Here is a 26,978-nt window from a genome sequence, read left to right as displayed (position 1 = left end):
ACTCAAAATTTTCTTGTTAATTTACATAAACTCACTCGGGCACATCAAATGAAGTTGTCATTGTATTCATGGAAATTTTACACTCCTCAGCCTTACTATTAGTAGCACAATGGCCTTTTAAAGCGACCTTAGTGTATTACAGAAACCTGGTGGGATGGGACGCATGATTGGAATGTTGGTATGGAAGGGGGGTACGGCTTGCTCAGGAAGGACAGAGAGGGGAAAAAGGGAGGAGGGGTTGCCTTGTATATTAAAAATGTACACACTTGGACTGAAGTGGAGATGAACGTAGGAGATAGCTGTGTAGAGAGTCTCTGGGTTAAGCTAAAAGGGGTAAAAAACGAGGGTGATATCATGCTAGGAGTCTACTACAGGCCACCTAGCCAGGTGGATGAGGCCTTTTTTAAACAATTAACAAAACTATCCAAAGCCCAAGATTTGGTGGTGATGGGGGACTTCAACTATCCAGACATATGTTGGGAAACTAAGACAGCGAGGCACAGGCTATCCAATAAGTTTCTGGACTGCATTGGAGACAACTTTCTGTTTCAGAAGGTTGAAAAAGCTACCAGAGGAGAAGCTGTTCTGGATTTGGTTTTAACAAATAGGGAGAAACTAGTTGAGAACTTGAAAGTGGAAGACAGTATAGGGGACAGTGATCACGAAATAATAGAGTTCATGATCTTAAGAAAAGGTAGAAGGGAGACCAGCACAATTGAGGTAATGGATTTCAGGAAGGCAGATTTTGATAAGCTCAGAGAACTTGTAGGTAAGGTCCCATGGGAAGCAAGACTGAAGGGAAAAACAACTGAGGAGAGTTGGAAGTATTTCAAAGGGATGTTGTTAAGGGCCCAAAAACAAACAATTCCGCTGTGTAGGAAAGATAGAAAATATGGCAAAAGACCAGCTTGGCTTAACAAGGAGATCTTGCATGATCTCAAAATAAAAAAGGAGTCATATAAAAAATGGAAACTAGGACAACTGACAACTAACAAAGGATGAATATAGGCAAGCAACACGGGAATGCAGGGGCAAGATTAGAAAGGCAAAGGTACAAAATGAGATCAAACTAGCTACAGGCATAAAGGGAAACAAGAAGACCTTTTATAAATACATTAAAAGGAAGAGGAAGATCAAGGACAGGGTAGGCCCACTGCTTAGTGAGGAGGGAGAAGCAGTAACAGGGAACTTGGAAATGGCGGAGATGCTCAATGACTTCTTTGTTTCGGTCTTCACCGAGAAGTCTGGAGGTGTGCCTAACGTAGTGAATACAAGCAGAGAGAGGGTAAGTTTAGAAGATAGGATACACAAAGAACAAGTTAAAAATCACTTAGGAAAGTTAGATGTCAGCAAGTCACCAGGTCCTGATGAAATGCATCCCAGGATACTCAAGGAGCTGATAGAGGAGGTATCTGAGCCTTTAGCTATGATCTTTGAAAAATCATGGCAGACAGGGGCGATTCCAGAAGACTGGAAAAGGGCAAATATTGTGCCCATCTATAAAAAGGGGAATAAGAACAACCCAGGAAACTACAGACCGGTCAGTTTAACGTCTGTCCCAGGGAAGGTAATGGAGCAGGTAATTAAGGAAATCCTATGCAAACACTTGGAAAGTAATAAAGTGATAGGGAATAGCCAGCAGGGGTTTGTGAAGAACAAGTCATGCCAAACTAATCTGATAGCTTTCTTTGATAAGATAACGAGCCTTGTGGATAAGGGAGAAGCGGTGGATGTCATATACCTAGACTTTAGTAAGGCATTTGATACGGTCTCGCATGATATTCTTATTGATAAACTAGGCAAATATAACTTAGATAGGGCTACGATAAGGTGGGTGCATAATTGGCTGGATAACCGTAGTCAGAGAGTTGTTGTTAACGGTTCTAAATCCTGCTGGAAAGGGATAACAAGTGAAGTTCCTCAAGGGTCTGTTTTGGGACCCGTACTGTTCAATATCTTCATCAATGATGTAGATATTGGGATAGAGAGTACGCTTATTAAGTTTGCAGATGATACCAAACTGGGTGGGGTTGCAACTTCTTTGGAGGATAGGGACATAATTCAAAATGACCTTAGCAAGTTAGAGAAATGGTCAGAGGTAAACAGGATGAGGTTTAATAAAGAGAAATGCAAAGTGCTCCACTTAGGAAGGAACAATCAGTTCCATACATACAAGATGGGAAGCGACTGTCTAGGAAGGAGCATGGCGGAAAGGGATCTAGGGGTCATAGTGGACCACAAGTTGAATATGAGTCAACAGTGTGATGCTGTTGCAAAAAAGCAAATATGATTCTAGGTTGTATCAACAGGTGTGTTGTAAGCAAAACTCGTGAAGTCATTCTGCCGCTCTACTCTGCACTAGTTAGGCCTCAACTGGAGTACTGTGTCCAGTTCTGGGCGCCACATTTCAAGAAAGATGTGGAGAAATTGGAAAGGGTACAGAGAAGAGCGACAAGAATGATTAAAGGTCTAGAGAACATGACCTATGAAGCCAGGCTTCATGAACTGGGCTTGTTTAGTTTGGAAAAAAGAAGATTAAGGGGGGACATGATAGCGGTTTTCAAATATCTAAAAGGGTGTCACAAGGAGGAAGGAGAAAATTTGTTCCTCTTGGTTTCTGAGGACAGGACAAGGAGTAATGGGCTTAAAGTGCAGCAGGGGAGGTTTAGATTGGACATTAGGAAAAAATTCCTAACTGTCAGGGTGGTCAAATATTGGAATAAATTGCCAATGGAGGTGGTGGAATCTCCCTCTCTGGAGATATTTAAGAACAGGTTAGATAGACATCTGTCAGGGATGGTGTAGACGGAGCTTGGTCCTGCCTTGAGGGCGGGGGGCTGGACTCGATGACCTCTTGAGGTCCCTTCCAGTCCTATTATTCAATGATTCTATACATTTGAACACACTCCACTTTCTTCAGAGCCTGGCATTTCCCCGCTCCTTTCCCGATGACTTCTCCGGGTGCTTCTCCTTTTTCCATCCACTTCCCTCTTCAGACTGATGATTCCTTTCTGTTTGTTTCAGTTGTCTGTCCTTTCTCCATGCTGCCTTACGCTGCCTACATCCACTGCCAGCATAACTCTCAATTTTTAATTGCTTTTTCTTAGTTCTCTTACTGCTGAATCTATTTTGGGCCCTAATCTAGGAGAGCACTCAAGTGCATGCTACTTTGCTGAGGACAGCGCTCAAGTACATCCTTAATTTTAAGCATGTGCTAAAGTATCATTAATGGCACTTAGTGCTTAAGTGTTGTGGTGTGCCAGTGATACTTCCCAGTTAAGGGGTTGTAGTGCACACACAAAGCTGAGCCTTTGAAAGGGTCCAAAGAGGAGAAATATATATGTTACTCTGACGGAGGCTAGGGGGCAGCAAGTAGTTCTTCCCTGTGACTATTGCAACTTATGCTATTAAAACACTGTGTTTTAATTATTAGCCAGTAAAAGTTTTTAACCAATCAGGATGCTTTTACTATGTTATTAACTAATTGTAAAATACTTGGCCAGTTATTTTGCCCTGTAATAATGCTGATTAGTAATTTGGCCCCCTGAACCTCTAAGTAGCAAGCATCACTGAGGTATTACATATTCACATGTTCATGAGGTTTACTGTGCCTGCAAAAAATGGGGGAGAGTGATGGTACTATTCAGTAATAAGGGCAGAAGAGGGGAAAATTCTTTTCTGGCTTTTCATCATGGCTCATTATATAATGCTGCATTGTGGAGATTTCTTGCCAAATATCTCAGAAAGTTTGGCAAATGTAAATGATTTAACTCTCACAAGTCTACATAAAGTGTTGATGCAGTGAAATTAATGGCAGATAATTGTAAAAAGAAAAGAAAAAATAGTGTACAAAGTATAGTAGACCTGTGGAATTCAGCACTTCAAGAGGTTGGATCAAATACTGTTTTGTAGTTTAATAAAAACAGGGACTTATATGAGTACCTGGCCCTTCAAGGCCTCCTGATGGAGTCCTCGTGGTCCTACCACACTGCCCAGAAAGGGAGCAGTGGAGGTGCGTTCAGACAAATGAAGAGATACCAAGGCAAATACACTCAGTGTCTATTCTTGACTCTCTAACAATACAGGCCTATATGGCAAGGATTCTAGTACCTTTGCTAACTATCTACAAGCAATGGCCCTGTTCCCCATTTCCGTATTCTTCCCGTATGTCCTTAATGGCTGCTTTCAAATCAACCTGACTGCTGCTAGAGCATTTCTCAAATGCGGCCTTGTATGTAGCCACCAGCTGATTTTTAGTGGTGCGACCTTGACATCCTACAAAACAAGGGTGGAGATTAGAGGCAGCATGGGGTGGTGATGTCCTGCCTAACCATGTAGGTTGATAGTAGATGGGGACATAATTTAAATGTTTGGCTGCCCCCAGATCAGTTTGAGTCTCAGTCCTCCTGCTCAGGCGCCTCCCCTTACTCTATTTCTCCTGGAAAACAGTAGCCTTCTCTGCAGTGCTGTGCTGTTGCTCCTGAACAGCTGTTACCAAGGGCAGCACAATGTGCCATCTTGGTGTTAGTGCTGGTGCTGCTAGCAGGGATTGGGGCCCTCAGTGTGCCACCTCCTCAGGGGCTTTGGGAAGTACTCCTGAAGACAGGTGGGGCCAGTGTGTGCAGCACCACGGTAGCAGAGGTATTTGGTCGCCAAGGTGCTTCCCAGCTCAGGCATGGTTAGGAGGAGCCTGGGTCTCCACAAGGGATCAGTGTGTTCCTGACCCACCTTCCTAGGACCAGGCTTGGGAGGCAGGGACAGAGAGACAGGTTTGTCAAAGTGGCGAAGCAAGAGTTGTTGTGTTGAGACCCCAAAAATGTGTTGAGAACCCAAAATTAAGAATGGCACCCCTAAGAGGTCATGTAACACAATAGATCAGTATCATAGCAGGACTCCTACGGGCACAGTATCAAACAAATTCATTAAAGTGAAGGCACATTCTGGCTCCTGTGCTAATTCCCATGTAAAGAATTCAAGGTACTACTTTGAAAAGGTGTGAAAAAGTAGGTAGTTTTGGGAGGAAAGATCAGATTGTCAGGAACTCTAACATGTGTTCCTCAGGTGAGGAACAAAAAATCTCCAAAAACGAATGGACATGAGGAAAAGTAATGCAGATATAATTAAAAGAATGTTCTTTGAGAAAATATTGAGTAGTTTCTCTGAGTTAATGTAATATGAGAGTGATTAGTATGTACAGAGGAGAAATATAAAAAAGAAAAACCACAGAGCAAGAAAATGACTAAGGGATCAAGCTCCCTTGGGAGGCATTTTGAGTTATTTATGCTGTTTCGGTAGTAAAAAGAGCCCATTCATTAATTTTCTGTGAGCTTGAGTTTGTTATGCATGTGTGTGAATCTGTGGTTACGTCTACACTGCCTCTCTTTTGCAGAAGAGGCAATGCAAATGAAGTGCTCAGTAGGAACTTCTCACACTTTGTTTGCATATTCTCTTCCAATGCTGTTTGCAGAAGAGGTTTTTGCACACACAAAAAAGCAGTGTATACAGGTCCATTTAACGCAAAAAAACCATTTTGTGTCAGAACCTGTAAACCTCATTTTTTGAGGAATAAGGGTTCTTGTACAAAAGGGGGGTTTTGCACAAAATGGACTTATCTACGCTGCTTTTTTTGCGCAAAAACCTCTTCCGCAAACCGCATCGGAAGAGCATATGCAAATGAAGTGAGAGAAGTTGCTAATGAGCTCTTCATTTGCCTTGCCTCTTCCACAAAAGAGGTAGTGTAAATGTAGCACCTGACTTCTGAGGACAGGACAAGGAGTAATGGGCTTAAAGTGCAGCAGGGGAGGTTTAGATTGACATTAGGAAAAAATTCCTAACTGTCAGGGTGGTTAAATTGCCAAGGGAGGTGGTGGAATCTCCCTCTCTGGAGATTTAAGAACAGGTTAGATAGACATCTGTCATGGTGTAGACGGAGCTTGATCCTGCCTTGAGGGCAGGGGGCTGGACTCGATGACCTCTCGAGGTCCCTTCAGTCCTATGATTCTATGATTCTATGATTCTACGACAGAGTTTTTTTGTGGAAAAACAGCCATTTTTTCCAAAGAAACTTCACTTACATCCACACTGCAAGCGTGTTCTTTCAAAAAAAAAAAAAATTTTTTTTTCTAACATTGGTAAACCTCTTTCTGTGAGGAAGAAGCCTTTTTCCAAAAGGCCTCCTGGCCTCCCTGCTATGCCCATTCTTCCTCCTCCTGCCCCCAAGAGATGCCTCTGCTCCCTATCCAAGCACTACCTATGCCCAATGCCCATGCCCAAGTGATGCCCATGCCCTTTCACCCTGCCCTGTCCTGCCCTGCCATCCCTGAACCCACTTTAGCCTCTTCCTCCCCGCCTGCCCACCCTCCTGTGGTCCAAGGACCCACCCAACCCCAAGTCCAAGGAGGTCCCCACACCCAAGGTGGCACATCTAGCTGGCCCCAATGCCACTCTAAACCCCCACCCTCCAGGTTAGGAGCCTCCCTCTCTTCTCCCCCCTTTTCTTCTATAACACAAATACAAAGTTTGTTTTCTTCAAAAACAAACAGATGTGTTTATTAAGAGTTCAGGGAAGGGGCGAAGGGAGGGGTTGTGGTGGGAAAGAGATAGTTAGTGCAGCAAGCTAGAGGCCCCTAGAGGGGATGCCCCGGGGAGAGTTACTGGGGCCCTTGAGAGAAACTCTCCCTAAGGGCTTCCTGGATGGGCACCCCGGCCTAATGGGCCTGTCAGACGGCAGCTGTCTATGGCTGCTCGAAGGGTCTCCCCTTGTGGCTGATGTCTGCCCCCCACCCCAGCAGGAAGGCCTCCCCCTTTCTCTCTACAATGTTGTGGAGGACACAGTATGCCAACACCACCTCGGGGATCAGGAAGCACCTGAACCATGCCTTGAGGCCAATGGCACACTACACCTGGATTGTGGCCTGGTTCAGGTGGGCATTGAATTGGTCCCTGCTGGGGTCCAGGTGGCTGGTATAAAACTTCATTAGCCACGGCATCAGGAGGTAGGCCATGTCCCACATGATGCACAGTGGCATCTGCAAGTTCCCAACCGCAAAGTCCCGGTGTGGGAAGAATGCGCCCACCTCCAACTTCCATTATAGGCTGGAATTTTGAAAAATCCGGGCATCATGTGCCTTGCCCAAACACCTGAGAAAAATGTCCATGAACTGTCCACAGTGGTCGACCAGGGCCTGCAGCACCATAGAAAAGTAGCCCCTGCGATGTATGTATTGGGCTGCTGGATGTTGAGGTGTATGGATCAGGATGTGGGTCCTATCAATCGCTCCTCTGCAGTTCAGGAACCCCAGGACAACAAATCTGGCCACGATTGGGTCCAGGTCTCCCATAGCAGGATGGAATTGGTGGCCCTCACAATCTGCAGAAGGAGACAAACAAACACACAAAACAAAGAATGAGAGGGGGAGTGTCTGAGCCCCTGGGAGGTGCCCACCTCTCTCCCATCCCCTCCTCTCCAAACACCCCAGGAGCCACCCCCTATGAGGTCACCCTTCCCCCCCCCCCCCCCCCCCAGCATCAGGGCTGTGTGAGGGTGGGACTGCAAAACCCCCTGAGGATGTGACTTACTCCCCACCCCTACTCCACCCCCCACACCTCCCAACACCCTTTTCCCAAGGGTCCTCCTTTTCCCAGGACTCCTGCCCTCCCCCCTGCAAGGACTGCAGCCTGAGAGCGCCTTACATCTATGAGGAGGGCCCCGATGGTGGACTTCCCCACACCAAACTGGTTGCCCACCAACTGGTAGTTGTCTGGGGTGGCGAGCTTCCAGATGGCGACAGCGACCCGCAGGTGGGTGCTGCATCATCAGGTGGTCTTCTGCATGTGGAAGTTTTGGAGCTATCACTGGTCGTCCCACCACTCCATGACCAACCAGTCCCACCAGTCGGAACTAGTGTCCAGCTTCCAGAAATACCTCTTCACTGAGGGTTGTGGTAGCAAGGGTGTTGCTCCCACACCCAGGGAGAGGGTCCCCAGAATGAGCTTGGGGTCAAGCTCAGTCAGGACCAGGAAGGCAGCAGGCACAAAATACTGCAGAAACTGCAGCATGGCCGTGTGGGGCCATCACATGCCTCGGGGAAGCTCTGGCTCCATGGCACAAGGGAAACAGCTGTGGCATCCAAAAAAGCTGGGCAACCCACAGCAGGCACCACGAGAGCTTCGCTGTCCCTTGAAGAGGTAGACAAGCACGCAGAAGAAGCAGAGAAACAGCTGTCCTTGGGGGTGGGGGAGCCTTTAATTGCTTGTCTCTGATAAGCTCCAGCACCAGCACTCAGAAGCAACTGGTGACCTAAAACCCTGCCTGAAATGGTTCTGTGTGGCCTTTTGTGTGAGAGAGCATCCAATCAGTCTGGACGCTATCTTTCAAAAAAGCAAATTGCTTTTTCGATGTGCTTTGGCAGTGTGGACACTTTCTTTTGAAAAGTTTTTCTGGAAGATCTCTTCCAGAAAAGCTTCTTCCAAAAGAAGCCTGCAGTCTGGATGTAGCCAGAGAAGCATGGCATTTGCAGAAGGTAATAATCAGAGAAGAAGAGCTCCTTGCAGCTTGAGAGTTTGAGTCTTTCACCCACAGAAATGGGTCCCACCTTGTGGATTACAGACATTTTGAGGATGTTTGGCAGAGAACTAATAAAACCTATCCCCTCCAAAACTCACAAATCATCAGTGTAAGCAAAACGAAAATGAAAAGCAGCTCAGAACTATGTTATCAGCAAGAGTCACACACCTAAGTAACAAGATAATGTCTCCCGTTCATGCAGAATAATCACTTCTTTTATAATAGAGATTTCTGTTTAAAAACAACAACAAAAACACCCTCCTCTGATGCTGTGAGGTATAAATTATTCCTTGTATGGCTCTTTGCTCTGTACAGCAATGTGGAGGCTTTCATTTTTAAACCATTGTAGGAGATCGTACAGTGTACAAGTATCAGAACGCCACATGAATTAAGCAAAATTTTAGTTCAGAAAAAGCAACGTGATCACTTCAATGTTAATACTTCAGATTTTGTAACTTCATTTTTGTTTGGCATCATTGCCATGTTTGTAATAGCTGCAGTAATTTCTGTAAATTACTCCAAGCTGTAAGGCAAAACAAAATAAACATAAAAGAAGCCAATGCCAGTCCATAAAGTGGCCAGCAGGGGATGCAGTAAGAGCACAATGGCTAAACTTTCCTTTTTCACTGAAACAAAACCTTAGAAACACATACAGTACATCTCCACCTCCTTGCTACTCAAATCCCCACTAGGATTAAATATCATGCTTGTTGTAGCTGGTGATACTAAAATGTTTCAATAGAGAAATTTGTTATATAAGTTTTGTTCTCCATCCCCCATTCCCATAACATATTTAACCTTACGTTTGTGAAGTTAATGACATTGATTAGGTTGGAATATTCTTTTAGAGTTAAGGATCAAATCTTATCTTAATTGTGTGGCAGCGGTAGCCTGCCTTAATGGAGGGAAAGGAAAGTTAGCCATAAAGAAGATGCAGAGAAAGATAAAACTTCTTTTTCATCAGTTTTGCAACCTTCCAGGATGAAATCAACAGTGGAAACAGCAAATTATTTTAAGCTACTAGTTGTTTAGCTATTGTAAAGTCACTACAGTCTAACTATTATGTAATGGATTGTTTAAACACAAGCATTTCTCTGTTACTGCATAATACTGACATAAATTACTGCAGCACAAGTTCAAGGGTTTGAATATTCCAACCATTATTTAAAGTAAATATTATTTTTTTATAAATAACATACACCTGAGAAATACTTATATTTACAATGGAATATTAAGCAGAGCTCTTATAATACCACTTTGTAGATCAATATTAACCTTTATAAAGATAACTTATCTAGTCTATACACAAATGAACCATTGTAAATTTGATTACAGATGTCCTGAATCTGAATTCTTGAGGATGAAATGAGTAACCCCATAACTAATGCAAACTGATATGGTCACTCTTCATGCTACAACAAATTGGAGCATGTTTGAAAAAATGGTACCACTTCTGAAACACTGAAAAACTCCCCGTAGTTGGGGAGAAAAAGAATTTTGCCTAAGATAGAGGTTCAGGGTTTAGCCTACCAAATCTGTACACTGTGTTAGGGTGTGTCTAGACCACAGGGTTTTTTCAAAAAAAGTGGCCTTTTTGAAAAAACTTCCCCTGCATCTAGACTGCTGTCGCGGTCTTTTGAAAGTAAATCAAAAGAACGCAACAGCTTTTTCGACTGCGGAAAACCTCGTTTTATGAGGAATGATGCCTTTTTTCAAGAGTGCTCTTTCGAAAAAAGGCGCTATGTAATACAAACTGTGCTTTTTCGAAAGAGCATCCAGACTGCCTGGGTGCTCTCTTTCGAAAAAGAGGCTTGCTTTTTCAAAAGTACTGGTTGTAGTCTCATAGACTCATAGACTTTAAGGTCAGAAGGGACCATTATGATCATTAGTCTGACCCCCTGCACAGTGCAGGCCACAGAATCTTGCCCACCCCTCTTAGAATAATCCTCTCACCTATGTCTCAGATATTGAAGCCTTCAAATACTTTGAAGGCCCCAACATGCAGAGAGTCCTTCAGCTGTGATCTGTGCCCAATGCTACCGAGGAAGGCGAAAAACCTCCAGGGCCTCTGCCAATCTACCCTGGAGGAAAATTCCTTCCTGACCCCAAATATGGCAAACAGCTAAACCCTGAGCATGTGGGCAAGACTCACCAGCCAGACACCCAGAAAGTTCCCTATAATGAATGGTCAATTAGTTACCAAGATCATGTTATTTCATCCAACCATCCCCTTATCATAGAATCATAGAACTGGAAGAGACCTCAGAAGGTCGTCAAGTCCAGCCCTCCGCTCTAGGCAGGACCAATCCCATCTAAATCAACCCGGCCAGGGCTTTGTCAAGCCGAGACTTAAACACCTCTAGGGATGGAGACTCCACTACTTCCCTAGGTAACCCATTCCAATGCTTCACTACCCTCCTAGTAAAATAGTTTTTCCTAATATCCAATCTGGACCTCTCCCACCACAACTTGAGACCATTGCTCCTTGTTCTGCCATCTGTTACTACTGAGAACAGCCTCTCTCCATCCTCTTTGGAACCTCCCTTCAGGAAGTTGAAGGCTGCTATCAAGTCCCCCCTCACTCTTCGCTTCTGCAGACTAAACAGACCCAAGTCCCTCAGCCTCTCCTCATAGGTCATATGCTCCAGACCCCTAATTATTTTGGTTGCCCTCTGCTGGACCCTCTCCAATGCGTCCGCATCCTTTTTGTAGTGGGGGGCCCAGAACTGGACACAATACTCCAGATGTGGCCTCACCAAAGCCGAATAAAGGGGAATAATGACATCTCTGGATCTGCTGGCAATGCTCCTCTTAATGCATCCTAATATGCCATTAGCCTTCTTGGCTACAAGGGCACACTGTTGACTCATATCTAGCTTCTCATCCACTGTAACCCCCAGGTCCTTTTCTGCAGAACTACTACTTAACTGGTTGGTCCCCAGCCTGTAACTATGCTTGGGATTCTTCCGTCCCAAGTGCAGGACTCTACACTTGTCTTTGTTGAATCTCATGAGATTTCTAGTGGCCCAATCCTCCAATTTGTCTAAGTCACTCTGGACCCTATCTCTGCCCTTAAGCGTATCTACCTCTCCCCCTAGCTTAGTGTCATCTGCAATCTATCCCCTCATCCAGGTCATTAATAAAGATATTGAACAAAACCGGTCCTAGAACCGAACCTTGGGGCACTCCACTAGAAACCGACCGCCATCCTGACATCGAGCCATTGATCACTACCCGCTGGGCCCGGCCTTCTAGCCAGCTTTCTATCCATCTTACCGTCCATTTATCCAATCCGCATTCCCTTAACTTGCTGGCAAGAATATTGTGGGAGACCGTATCAAAAGCCTTGCTAAAGTCAAGGTATATAACATCCACTGACTTTCCCATGTCCACTGAGCCAGTTACCTCATCATAGAAGCTAATCAGATTGGTCAAGCACGACTTGCCCTTTGTGAATCCATGCTGACTATTCCTGATCACTTTCCTCTCATTCAAGTGTCTCAAAATGGATTCCTTTAGGATCCCTTCCATGATTTTTCCAGGAACCGAGGTAAGACTGACTGGCCTATAGTTCCCTGGATCGTCCTTCTTCCCTTTTTTGAAGATGGGCACTACATTTGCCTTTTTCCAATCATCCGGGATTTCGCCCGATCTCCACGACTTTTCAAAGATAATGGCCAAAGGCTCCTCAATGACATTTGCCAACTCCTTCAGTACCCTTGGGTGTATTAAGTCTGGACCCATGGATTTGTGTACGTTTAGTTTTTCTAAATAGTTCCTAACCTGTTCTTTACCCACCACGGGCTGTCCATCTTCTTCCCATCTTGCGTCGCTTAGCACAGAAGTCCAGGAGCCGACATTGTCCGTGAATACAGAGGCAAAGAAAGCATTGAGTACTTCAGCTTTCCCCACATCCTCTGTCACTAGGTTACCTCCTTCATCCATTAGGGACTGCACACCCTCTCTGATCACCTTCTTCTTGTTGACATGCCTGTAGAAACCTTTCTTGTTATCCTTTACATCCTTGGTCTAGATGCTCTTTTTCGAAAGAGTCTTTTTCGAAAAATCTTTCGAAAAAGACTCTTTCGAAAGAGGCTTGCCGTTTAGATATAATCTTAGTAAAAGGCATTTTTACATGCACTCCTCACTGCTACATTAGTTCTATCTATGGAACTCCTGTTGAAGGTGACAGAAGTTTTTAGTGTGTGCCAATTGCAGGTTCACGGTTTTCCCCTGAAAAGATGCTTTTTTTCATTTAGAAGACATGTAGCCAGTAATTCTAGACAAGTCTCAGAATCTTTCTTACCAAGAGAAATATAATGAATATGACTTTGACTTTACATTTTAACATTTATGTTTGGGGAAGTTGTTGTTTTTGGAGAGTGGCCATGGCACGCTGAGTTTTTCAACACTAGGTTATTAATTTGAGTCAGATCCAGGCTGGCAATGACTGAAAGTTGTTACTATTTAATAACAGTTCAGTGGTTTAGTAGAAAATGACTTAGTGATTTCAGTCCAGTGGTTTTAGGCAGAGGACTGAACTAGCCTTCCCTTGACAGCAGGTGACCTTCAGACTAAGACAGAGGAAAAAGCTAGGGCTGTGTGTGAAAGTTTTCAATACTGCTTTCCATGCCATGCCATGCCATGCCTTTGTGATGGTTAAACAGGGCACCTAATTTTTCAACATCATTAAGTTGGGAACTTTACATAGTCATTAAAATTCAACTTAGAAGGTGGTGTGTTTTGTTTTGTTTTGTTTTATGTTTTGTTTTTTGTTGTTGTTGTGGGAATAAGATGACATGAGGGAAGATACTTAATCAACTAAGTGGTTACATTTCTATCAAAACTCCATTATAATGTTGCCAATGTGTTTTGCCTGGTGGGATACAATTAGTTCTTTTTTTTAATCTTTCACAAACACAGTAAATATTTTTTATCAGTGACCTGGAAGAAAACATCGCCATCGCTCATAAAATATGCAGGTGACATAAAGAATGGCAGAGGAAGGATGCAAACAGATGACTGGCACAGAACAGTCTTATTAAGCAAATGTATTTTATACAGACAGTTCTAAATGTATACATCTAGGAACAAAGAATACAGGCTAGACTTTCAGAAAAGGGGACTCTATCCAGGGAAACAGTGACTCTATTTTTTTTAAGGACTATGGTGCAAGATCAGCTGAACATGAGCTCTCAGAGCTATGCTGTGACAAAGCGGGCAGTAATACTAAGTGAACCTAGTGGTCTCTTCTGACTGTAGAATGTATGGATTAGAATTTATAATATAAAATGGCAAAGTCAGCCACAAGAACCCTCTTTCATGGCTGCTTTTGTCCCTTTCATCTCCATTGTATCTGTTGCCAGGTGAAGGCAATTGGATACAATTTACCAAATTCTATCATTAGATAACTGGTACAGGAACTGCACAGATTGTCATGTTTGACCAGATTCTAATGAGCTTTTATACAAGTGAGGTGGGAGAGACAAGGAGAGACAAAGGTTCTACAAGGATAGACCTTTACCTTTTTTGGGGTCATGTAAGGATTACACTTTTTAAGGCAAGTAATTTCTTATTCACCATTTGCTTAGGAGAGCCCGTAGCAGATAAGATTTTTATTTTGTTATTTAGTACTGTCACTATTAGTGTTGGAGGGCATTGTCCTCTGATTCAGAACAAAGGAAGTGGGCAGAGGTTCTTCTAATTGAATGTTTTGATTTTTTTTTTTAATGTCGGAGGAAACTTGGTGTGTAAACTACACTATAATAGCTGCTATTGTTAGGGTAGAAGGATTATGCCAGATGAAATCACCCCCCCCCCCCTCCGCACGCACATAAAGTTCAATGAATGGAGCTTTATTTCAGAAACTTTCTGCTTTGAAACATGGAAACACTTCCTCTAATTTAGAAGGAGACTATAGGGAGCCATTGGCTGGAAATCATAGGGTTGTAGGGTATGTGTAATTGTTGATCCTCTAGCTACTTCCGGGTCAGTCTCCAAACTGTCTTTTTGTGCTCCCATATTCAGGGATAACATGCAGACTCCTTCTATGGAACGAAGAGGTGCAAAGACTTATTACACAATTGCTCCATTGATAGGCTTACCAGACATCTTTAATGGCACAGGGGACTATGTTGTCTGGGTGAGTTTCTGGACATATATGTTTGGTGACATTTTACTATATGGAATCATGTATATCATTCGAATGCAAGGGATATTTAGAATCATGTGAATAGAAATACAATACATTTCTATTGTGAGGATCAATCTGGGCCTTTTGTGGTCCAGATAATCACTGTATGTACATCTATAAAACTGTGAACTCTAAAGTAAGCAGAATTGTTAGAAGAAAAATCAACATCTTGCTGGATAAAACAAGTTCTCTGACATTTTAATTCCAAACAGATCAATAAAGTCCTAATTGCCTTGAACTGACAAGTTTACATGCTGTCATGATTTTTTGAAGTTTTAGCATCAGTTGAAAGGAACTCAAAAGTGCAAAATTCTCTTCTGACTTTGGGAGCTCAAAGAAAATTATTTCCAATCTGAACCAGTCAGCAGCTGTAAGTTTGATTCATATAAGTAAGGGGGGGTAAACACTTAAGAGCTGGTTTATAGAAAGCAGAATTAATCTATGCAGAAAATGGAATTATCACTGCAAACAATATTGCTTGCATACTGAGTTTCATAATATATGAGTGTGGGGGGGAGGGGGGGGGGACAGTCTACCTGTGCATTAAGCAGCCTTCTTTTCCTCTTTCAAATCCTTCCCTAAAACATCCCACTTTGACTTAGTCTTCTAGTGTGATCTCTTTGGAAATGTCCTAGCCTCATGTCTGAAACAGATTTTTATGTGTTGTAATTATCTAACTGAGGTCCTGATTTCAGTGGATGTTTGATGTCTAGAACAGATTTCAGGATTAGGTGCTCCCTTATTGCCGGATTCTTCAAATCCTTGCAAGAGCAATCCTAGTGACTCAAAGGAGTTTTCAGTAGGACTAATAACATGAATTAGGACCACTCAGATAATTAAAGCTTTGGATGGCCAGACTTTCATGCTAGTGGTGAGTTTTTCCCTTTGCCCTCCTCAGACTTTATTTATTGTATAAGAGTGAATGTTATTTTTTTCTTTGCCTGTGGCAAAAGTGTGCAACATTTGAAGAACTGCTGTATATGGATCTACAGGAAATATTTTTTTGATCCTAAAGTCTAGATGTCATGGGATACTATGCCATCAGCAGGATTTGTGTGACAAAAGCTGTGTTAATTTGATTCAGAACTATACATATAACGATGATGTAAATATGCAGTATTTATAGGAAGAAGAAATTACAACTGGACAGACTTTTAAAGATTGCTTTATAATATTGTTTGTCATAATAGTGTCAATAAACAGGAAACCTCTGAGAAATAATTTTATTATCTTGAACATAAGTACATTATGCTAGAAGTATCTCATTTCATTTTAGTCAATCAGTCTCCTCCACACACAAGAAAAAAAAACCCACCATTGTTTTCTGAAAATCTCATTGTTTAGTAATGATAATGCTATCATTGCAGAAATTAAAATTTACTACTCATAAAGTTTAAATAAATTTTAATTAGATAATAGTCATTCTTCAAGAAATATATAACCAGATCATTTAGTTATAAGCACTTCTGGTATTACCAGCAATTAGAAAGTTGTTTGTTCATGTGTATGGACTAGTTTATATTCAATGTAACAGTATGAAAATCTAGGTTTCTTTTAGCATTTCATTGCTAATATATTTTGCTGTTCATAAGAGCTAGAAGTAAGGGGGCAGCAAAAGGAGTTTATGTATGTGCATATGAGTGCACTACATACTTATATGTAGATATGTAAAATTTGAACATACATAACAAATGTGTGATTTGTGTGTACATCTCACCTATTTTTATAAGGTTTTATTGGGTGTGTTGGTATACTTGCGGGGGTGTGTGTGTGTGTGTGTGTGTAATATGCTGATCATATTTTGTGACCCTTGTGTATATATGAAATAACACACACACGCATGCGTGTGAGCACACACACACACACACACGAAAATCAGTTAACATTTTAAAGTGTGCGCACAAAATTTTTTTGTACTGAATGTTTGTTAATATAGTCAGTCAATTCTGACTGCCCAGCTGCCATCAAACAACACTTGAGTTGCTTTATTAATTGATAACATAGAAAAAGGTTCTGGTATGCCAATCCTGTGCATAATGGTGCACATTATCTGAGAGATCTGTTATCATTATCATTATCTGGGAGAGTTATTAAATAAACACAGAATGATGATTATTAAATTATTGTTCAGTTTCGTTGCCAGAAATGACCACCTGCTAAGGAAAGCATCTGAATGAAATGACTATACAATCATTACTCCAAGTCACGTTAGACTGATAAATGAAAGGTTAGATGAGACATGGCCCTAGCAACCAGATTTCTTCACTAAGCAAGGAGCAGCATCTTAGTGTTATCAGTGTTATGGCCAGTGAGACACCTGCTAGCTTTCAGAGAGCATCACATGTGTTGTTTCTGTGAACGAGGACTCTCACTAAGCCTATTTTACTCAATCTGTGAAGCAGAGGAGCTGCCTTCCACACAGGAGGGCTGTGGCTATTGCAGTGAATACTGCATTCAAAAGCAGTGGCAGGAGAAAACAGCTATGGGTGAAGTTACCGGCACATAAAACACCAGGATGCTTACTATTCTCAATTGCTGATGTATTTGAACAGGAATAGGGGAACTGACTCCTGTTTTGCTGAAATAGAAATGAGATGCAGAAGGCAATAACAGCGAAATCAATTTTATGCTAATAGCTAAGTTGTAATAGAAAAAAATACATTTAATGCTGCCTAGGGAACACAATGGAATTTAGAAGAACAGATACCATTGCAGACTAGCAGCATGCCTGATCGCACTTGAGTTGAATCACTGTGAAGCAGCTTCATGTTGTGTTGTAACGTTTTATGGCTGAATGAAGAATTGGAGAATAGGAATGGGGTTATGTAAAGTATTTCTGCATAAAAGGAAAATATTATAAAGCTGGTATGTAATGTTTTTTATTTTTTAAGAAGAATTTAATACAGGTATGTACTCTTTCTCCTATAGCACCTCGTCAGCATACATTTTCTGTCTTTCCTTTGTTTCTCCTCATTATTTTCATTCTCAATGTGCCTCCCACTGTGCTAGATAATGTCATGCATTGATTTGTAGCTGCTTTTTTTCCCTACTGCTATAATGTTGGTGATGCTATCAAGGCTTGCAGACTTTGAGTCCACGCTTTATTAAAATGCTTTCCCTCGCAATGTTATGATGGTGGTGAAGTTCACGCTGTAAGATTAGTGTAATATCTTTGTCAGAAAATAGATGTGCAGGAGGCACCTCAGTTCTTTAACTCTGCTTTTATTTTAAACAGAGTTAGAGTATTTTAAATCCTGTTCACAAACAACATCAAAACAAAAACAGAGCTCTGAATCAATAATGAAGATGCGGTATGTTTTGGTTGCATTGTTGAATACTTTTTTCTAGTTCATGATAGGATTAGTAATAAACTGAGCTTTACAGATGCTTATGTATTTCTGGGTCTTGATTAATCTTTCAAGATGAACACCCTGCAGCTTTGCTTTGAAGGAACAGCTTTACTTAATATATATGCTTGATTCTGTTTCACATCTATACTAATGCATAAGAAGAATCCTATTCCCCCCCCCCCCCAAAACCATAGCCTAACAAGAATAACCATTTAAAACCCTAATGGATATCACTGTAGATTCTATCAGAAGGCATCTTTAAATAAGATAGTACAGATTACCACCTTCAATATCAAGAGATTAGTACTTATAGTATTTTACTAAAAGGGTGCTTGTTTTTTATTATGTATAAAGAAAGAGGAAGAGTTATTTGAAGCTCAGAGAGATACTAGAGAGTTTTCATTGACCCTTCCTTCTACTTTAAAGAAGTATTTAGACTGATCTCCCATGTTGCTTTTGTATGAATAATCATTTTCCCCCTAATAAGACTGAATATTTTAACTGGAGTTCAGACCAAATGCAGAAACTGTGGTTTTTATAATGAAGGGACTAATACTTGCTTTTGGTGGTCATGTCTGTTAAAATATATCTGAAACACAAGCATTTAAGCCTCATAGGAAAGTAATGTCCATTTGGTTCTTCAGTCCTGTCATCTTTCAAAAGATTCAGTTTATTGCTTAATTTTCCTCTTGGCAATCTTTAAAGTAAAATTTCTTCATAACACATTGTGATATAAAGGGTTAATGTCAGTTTCAGACTCTTAATAATGAGATTGCCCCTTAGGCTTTCTGTAGTTCTTGTGCCTCAAAAAGTGCTCTTTTTTTGGGCAAACACTATTGGACTGCGTGTTAAGATGTAAATCCATTATCTTAATTATACTGTTTTAATATAATTTAGAATGAATGATAAATATGAATGGCAGATGTTTGTATTGTGAGTTTTGCTCTCAGTGCTGATATAAACTAAAAATAGTCACCCTTTTCAATATGTTATACCTTTGTTTACTAACTGGTATAATGTATGAGTAATAAAAAAGAAGCTGAAAGTACTGATTCAGATGAGTGGTCTGAAATTAGTTCTGATTCTTACAATGTAAAAGTCCGTAAACAAGTAAAAATGTTTAGAGAAAATATTACTCTGTCTAAAAGTTGTAAGGAGAATGCAGTATAGTGAGTCAGAAGAAATAGCTGCCGTGCATCCTCTTCATTCTGCCTTTTGTTACACATGAAAAAGTATATTATGAAAACAGACGTGGTTAACCTTCACTTTGAGAGATTTTACACAGAAGCAAACCTGAGGTGGTTTTGTTTGTTTGTTTGTTTGTTTTTAAAGCTTGCTGCACAGAAAACAATTTATTTTTCTATGTTCTTTTTGCTCATGCTTGGAGGTATTTGTAACCATGTAAGTGTTTTCCTCTTGGCTATTTGTCTGATCCTGCAGTGAACTCATAATGCTGTGCTGATATCATTGGTGTCTTGCTGTGAAAATGCTGTGACATCACATATGTAATGCTTGCACTCTGGAGCAGAATCAAGACGAAGGAAATTACCACTATTTTAAAACATCATTTATAATTAACAGACGTGACAATGAACTTTGTGAATATTGCAAGTAATCTGGTTGATTTAGGTGAATATATATTTTAAATCTGTTCTTAAATTCTTGTATTTATAAAGTCGTCCTGAATCTCAGGCTAGGATGTACTTTACTTTGCCTCTTGAGACCCTGTGGTAAACCAGATAGCTTTGAACTACAACAAATCTCTCTGAAGCCTAAAAATTTTTTTGGCACCTAATCACATTTTTTAAAGGCCCTACTATGTTTCCCACAGAATTCATTAAAGTTGGAGTTCTGAAGTGGACATGCTTATTTTTTGATAGAAAATTAAAGTAAATATGTATAATGCTGACTGATTTAACCCTCCATTAAATGGAATAAAAAACAAGTTTATTGTAATTTCAAAATAAACAGGTATTTTGTGAATTACTATATGTGTAGGGGAGTGGGGAAAAATGTGTTTGCTTTAAATTTTGAAGCCACAATAAAGCTGACTTCCTCACTGCTCCGGGGAATTATCATCTACAAGATATTAATCCTTAGCTCTTGGTTCGGGGCTCCATTTGTTGTCCAAACGACTACAGAGTCACAAAAGGAAAAAAAAAAGTGTCAAGTTTCCTGCCCACCCACAACTCCTACAGCCTGCCACCTGGAGTCTTCCTCCTTTGGGGGACAACTCCAGGAGACTCTCCTTTCTTTCAGGTTCTCTTTGCTGTCCCCCTTCGACTAACTCACTTGCTGACATTTATAATAACGTACTCCCTTTCCAGCCGGGTCTGCTGATTGACCAGGGCTATGTGACCCCAGGACTCTGGCCTGCGAAATGGCAAGCCGTGCCTGTAATAAGAGTCCAATCTCATTGACATCAAGGGTAGTTGTAGAAGCTTAGCAAGTCTCACATTTGGCTTGTGTGTGTGTGTGTGTGTGTGCGCATGCACGTGTGTGTGTAACACATGATTCTGTGTTGTAACCTAACTATTCTCTTGCCATGAGTTAGGATGCGCTTGTTGCTTTTTCTCAAGGGGCAGTGCCCCAAGTGAAAATTACATGTCAATTTAAATAAAAGCCACAATACCAACTCCACAGCATCATGTGTTCTATAAGTTCCACATGTTTTACAGAACTACTATCTTACAAGTGTTTATGGAATATTTAACACATAAGGACTATTTTTGTATCACTCCACCTAGTAAACAGGTTCCCTTAGTCTGTTTCACAGTTACAGTATGGGGTAAGGGAGAGAAGAGAGTGGGAATATAAATATCTAAAATAACTTAAAATGCATTTTCCATAGATTAAAAATGTTACAAATATAAACACTGATACCTTCCAACCTTTCCTGGATAGCTATCTTGCTACATATCCCTGGAAAGCTGAGAATCTCATTTCACAAATGGTATGGAGGATATCCAGTATTAAATCTGTCCCTGCTCTGGATCTAAATATTGCCTGTCCCTGGGCCAATGTAATTCTGAGGCTGAAACTGTGGCTTTAGGGAAAGAGAATGAGGATTATTGGTTGCTGAGTTATGGGAAAATATGGTGGCTATTTAAACCTCCAAGCATTTGGAGATTTGGAGTACGTCTCAAAGATATGGTTTACTGTCAGAATGGAAGTAAGGCAGTGAAAAGTCCCTGATAAATGAAATTTTTTAGATGCGTATTCAGTTTGTTACATGGCTATCTTCTCTGCATATATGGTATATGCAATGTAACATCAATGTATTGCTTATGTACTATGAGCATTATACAGAAAGCTATGGGAGTTTGCCAAAATAAGAAATGAGTCAAGATTTGACCATAAATAAGATAATCACTTAATAATAAACAGGTATTTTGTGAATTATTGCAATCTGTTAATTTGATAAAGGAGAATAAAATACATATATATTTTATTGTAACATTCCACAAATCAATGATGCATTTTATGGACTCTCAAATTAGTCAATACATTAAAAATTCACAATATCTGCAGTAATGTGGTAACATCGATTTGACTTGTTATAGCTATTAATATAAATTAAAGTAAAAATTCTAAGTAGAAACTTTCTTTTCTCTAGATATTTCTCTGTGTTGGACTTTACACTGGAATAGTCTTTTTAAAGGGTCCACACTAAATCTTACTAGCTTATGATAAGAAAAGAATGTTAATTAAGGTGTAATAATGCAGACAGTTGTAAAAGACCAAACATTACTTTCTGTCTGAGAATAGTTTTTCTATCACCATTGTGTATGTTGATGACTTGATTCTCCCCTCCCCTGTTAGTGTTTGTTAGAGAAAACTGAAATGGGATGAGGCGCTGTCAGACACAATATGAATGTTTTAAGCTAGTTTAACATGGTAATACAGTCAACCATCAGATAGCATTGAAGCTGTGCCAATTACTTCCTGTTCCTTTAAATATCTTGAGTATATTTACAATATATTCAGATAAAGTATAATAAGCCACTCATTAAGACAATATAGATATTATTAACATTAAAAATCTACTATAAGGTATCTTACACATAAGGAAAATATTTAAATATAGTTCTTTTATATTCTTTATAGCATATATTCTTATCTGTTCTAGTGCCCTGAGGGCTAATTTGTTTTACAATGATTTTTCTAGTTTTAGTTATAAGTTCCATATTAGACAGTTATTTTGGCGGAAAAAATACAGGAGCTATGCCTGTGTCCTTAACAATTAAATCTTGTTCAACCACATTTGTGGACCACTTACTAGAATCATAATTGGGGGGTTGCATAACTTCTTTCTTTTCATTGACAAATGCATATATGATTGCCAAGTCGCACGTAAAAATAAGAACAATAGTGGTGATGCACAACTGAAGTATAGAAAAATGTTTATAAAACTCAGATATTAACTGTACAGTAAGCTGGCAAAACTGTCATAAAATATACCAGCCATCCATACAATGGTGTTGGTAATAAAGGAAAATGATATTTTATTTCCTGTTCAAATAATTATCCAGATGGCTGGGAAATTATAATTATAGAAGGCCTCTCTCTGTAGAGAGTTGGAAAAAATATATTATTATATATTGTTAAGTAGCTCCAATGAAATATCAATCAACTGTCAGAACCACTTACAGTAATCACAAATCCACAATGTGATATATTGTATGGCCATATTCTGATCTAAGCAACACTTGTGAACATAAGGTTAAAATCAATAGAGTTATATCAGCACTCTAGTTACTGCACTTTATTATCAGTTATTGTGTGACATCAGTGTAACTGAGTTCAAAATCTAGCCCATGGCATTAGTGTAATTTATACGCTAAGTTGCTAAGTGTCTTGCAATATAGCTCTGCTGTGTATTCTGTAGATTAGATTGCATAACCTACTTGAAAAGCATACATTCAAATAGATGGTATAGCATAAGTTAGATGACAGTCATCTGATTCTTTTCCTGCTTTGATCTAATCTGTCTTTTAGTTAAATAGGTCAGCCATTTTGACATTTATCTGTTTTGTTTATTCTGCCACTTTATAGAGTGAACCTATCATAAAACTTTAGAACATTAGCAGAGAGACAATCTCTTTAAGACATACAGGATGCAACCCATGAAGGCTTTATAGGTTAAAAATAAGCAGCTTGAATTGAATGAGTTGGAAGCCAGTTTACTCAGTGGTGCACAGATGTGCTGGTAATATGCTGCATATGAGAAGGATGCTGAATAAGTGCACAGCCACATTCTGCACTGTGGCTGAAGTTTCCAAGTGATCTTTATGGACAGTGGCCACAGCTTCCTAGGCAAATGCAGATGAGGAAAAGATGCTTTTTCCATAAGAGTGTAAAAAAAGCAAGGACCTGTCATTTGCAAATGTTAATAGTAAACGGTGAGTATGCTCCTTCTGTTGAAGATGCAGATGTGTCTACCCTTCTTTTGGTCTCATCTCTACAGAGCTGCAGCATGCCAGCTCTCATTCAAGCCTCATTCTTGTATTGATACTGAGAGCAAGTCTGCACTACAGTGCTACATCGGCACAGCAGCACTGAAGCAGCTGTGCCACTGTACAGTATGTGATGAAGACACGCTGTGCCAACATGATAGTGCTGTCCTATCAGTATAATTACAACAGCTTGGCAAGCTGTATATGCTGTGTCATAAAGTGAGCACCTGCAGCCAGTATAGAACTAGTATGGACAGCACAAAACTTGCATTGCAGAGCAAGGGGCTCTTTCAGACTCCTGAGTGATATATGTTAGAACAACTTAAGCCTCTCAAACTGTGGGTCCTGACCCCCCGGGGGGTTGCGATCAATGTGGGGGGAGGGTCGCGGTATCACAAAGTTTGAGACCCCCTGACTTAAGCAATAGTGAAAATTTGTCCTGAGAGAGCCGATCAGCCCCTGTAACATCTGGGTTCAGTAAAGCTGTGACGTGCAGTTCAATGGCATTGTCATGATGAAAGCACTGCCAGTCAAAGAACCACTCTGCTCCCACTAATGGCCTCCTTTGTTCCTTGAGCAGATGGAGTGACAGAACCTTGCAGTTCCCCACACAGGAGAATCCCCAGGCAGGTAGTTGGATAGAGAAAAAGATCCACTCTAGTGTCATTCTGTCTATCTTTGCCAGGGTATGTAGCAAGGCATATACTGTAGAGTTGACAATATTACACTAAAATGCTTTTATGCAGCAACCTTTACAAGCAGATCATGGAACACTTCGCAATGCCACTCATAATCATCATGATTTAAGTACAATAAAAAGCAACAGAAAAGTATTTCTTCAAAGCAAGTTTAATACAATGAGGCCTTATCTACAGAAGGTTTTGTTAATTAAAATATACCAGTGTACTTAAGCGAGCAAAACCATATACAGGTTGAACCACTCTAGTCCAGCATGCACGAATCCTGGGTCTATACTAGACCCGCTAAATTGAATAACAGGAGATCGACCTCCAGAGTGTCAGTCTTCCAGTAAGTATAGATGTGCTCTGAGAGCCTTTGATGGAATCAGTTTATGGAAGTACAAAATTAATTATTATTTTGGGCTTCCTCATGTCTTTAGGACATAGTCTTGTGTTGGCAGTGCGGAGCTGCATTGCTTTGGGCAGCACTACAGGCACTCTGCCTCTCCCATAGCTTCATGGTATCTGTAGCACACAAACTACTACCTCTCTTATTAAGAGGAGAGGGAATGACTCCCTGTTCCTCCTCATTGTGGTTGGTAGATGAAAAGGGGCAGCCACACTGTGGATTTGCTTATTCCATGCCCCTCATTAGCCCTTTGGGATCATTGTGCTTCCTCAAGTGGGCTTTGCATGAACTTCAGAGGGAGGAAGGTTCTTCTTCTTTTTCCCTTTATTTTCACTGCAGTCTCATGAAATGGTCAGCAATTATCTTCCCCCTTTTAAATACCTATATGGCCTGTGCATTTTTTAGCTATAGGAAATTAAGTTTGACAAAGAGCATCATTGCAAAAAAACTTCAAGTTCCCCAGGCCTCAAGGTTGTAAGAAGGACAAAGTAAATATCAAGTCGCTTTTTTGTCTCTGTGATAAGCTGACATGTAGACTTACAACTGCAAAAGACTGCATAGGTACTTTGAGCCATAGCTATTATAGGTATGATTCTACTTCAACTGAAGCTAATGGGAATTTTGTCATTATATTATATGCACATAAAAAGAACATCTTCACACAGACTTTTATAGGCACATAATGTGAAGATGGTAGCAAAGTGTTAGCAAAATAGCTGCTTGTATTGCTATGAGCTGCTGCAGTTTAGAAATAATAATATTCAGAATATCAGGTAGTAGTGATGGAATAAAGCAAGCTTTGGAAAACCAAGACATGTGCTTGTCATACCAGGCCCTTCTGATGAAGCAGTCTCAGCTTGGCAGTACTTTGCCAGCAACACAATTGTGTTCTAGTCCAATTCTATCTGACCTGCCTATTTGCCTATAAGTGCAATGCCAGTATAACAACATGGCCACATTTAGTCCTGAGATACTGTAACTGGGGCTGTGGGAGAAGCTGCATAGGGTCCCTCTATCCTTGATCCCTCCCCTTCACTTCTGCAGAGGGAGCACATAAAAGATGTCCCTTCCCTCTCTCCAGAGCAATCCCAAAGTTCCCAGCATAAAACCCAATACTTAGGCTGTATATTTGACTTAAACTAGTTCAAGTCAACTAATATTTATTTGGAAAAGCGGCGAGGAGTCCTGCGGCACCTTCTAGACTAACTGAAGTGTTGGAGCATAAGCTTTCATGGGCAAAGACCCACTTGTCAGATGCATGGCTTTCGTGGGCAAAGACCCACCTCGTCAGATGCATTAATGCATCTGACGAGGTGGGTCTTTGCCCACGAAAGCTTATGCCCCAACACTTCAGTTAGTCTATAAGGTGCCAGAGGACTCCTCGCCACTTTTGCAGATTCAGACTAACATGGCTACCCCTTTGATACTTAATATTTATTTGGGTCCAATTTCATAGCATTGTGAGATATGTATAATTTATTATCTTATAGACCATTTGTTGTATCCGTTTATTTCACACAAACTTGCCATGATATTTCAATGGGAGACTCAAATTTGGACAGAGAGATCTCTGATTGAGAACTCACTGATCATTGAGAACATTCATTTATTTCCATATCCTTCCCCCCAAAGAATGCTGCCCTACCTAACTCCTTCTGACTGAACCTAGCAAAAACTTCCCGATTAAAAAATGAGAGGCATAGATGAGATCTCTGTGAGAAATTAAATGGATCAGGCCCAAGGAATCCATCACCATTCTATGTGGATAAACACGATTTAAACAAAAGCTGTACTTGATAGTGCCACGACAACCTGTAAGTACATGATTAATGCTGCTGAGATCCAATGAAACTAAGGTGAGAGAACCTAAATCACTTCCAATTACCAAATCTGCATACTACTAACAATGCAGCTTTTAAATTGCTAAGGTGTTTTCTAAAACCTGACATGAAATAATCATCTTGAGCTAAACGACCTTGCAGTTCTGTATAAACAATGATCTCAAGGATCTTTGATACAAAACATAAATTAAGCATTTGATGGAAGATAGATATATTGTTGGCTGTCAAGGAAGGAGTTACTAAGGCTTGTTTTAAAATGGATGGAAATGTTCTGGATTCCAATGATATATTCATTATTCTTTGAACTTTTGTAGCCTGAACAGATAAACTCCTTGGGAGCCAAGTAGAAATAGGATATAATGCACATGTTGGTGTGAAGCCCTATATGCTATCAGAGAACTCTGACACTTAGATTTGAGCAAAGATTGGTTGAAGGAGACGATTAAAAATACTGTGAATGGAGTGTGCAGAGGAATTAGTCAG

The 26,978-nt window shown here is 40.6% G+C and overlaps 1 pseudogene; it reads left to right on the top strand.

Annotated features, from left to right (window-relative positions):
- The window catches only part of LOC142818273 (uncharacterized), a 131,867-nt pseudogene extending 112,184 nt beyond the window's left edge, over window positions 1-19,683 (top strand).
- The last annotated feature ends 7,295 nt before the right edge of the window (window positions 19,684-26,978 follow it).

Source organism: Pelodiscus sinensis, chromosome 14 (assembly GCF_052426305.1).
Source record: "Pelodiscus sinensis isolate ZL-2025 chromosome 14, ASM5242630v1, whole genome shotgun sequence".
Classification (NCBI taxonomy): domain Eukaryota; kingdom Metazoa; phylum Chordata; order Testudines; family Trionychidae; genus Pelodiscus; species Pelodiscus sinensis.
The sequence above is the reverse complement of the archived record's forward strand: the minus strand, read 5'-3'. Positions and strand labels throughout refer to the sequence as shown.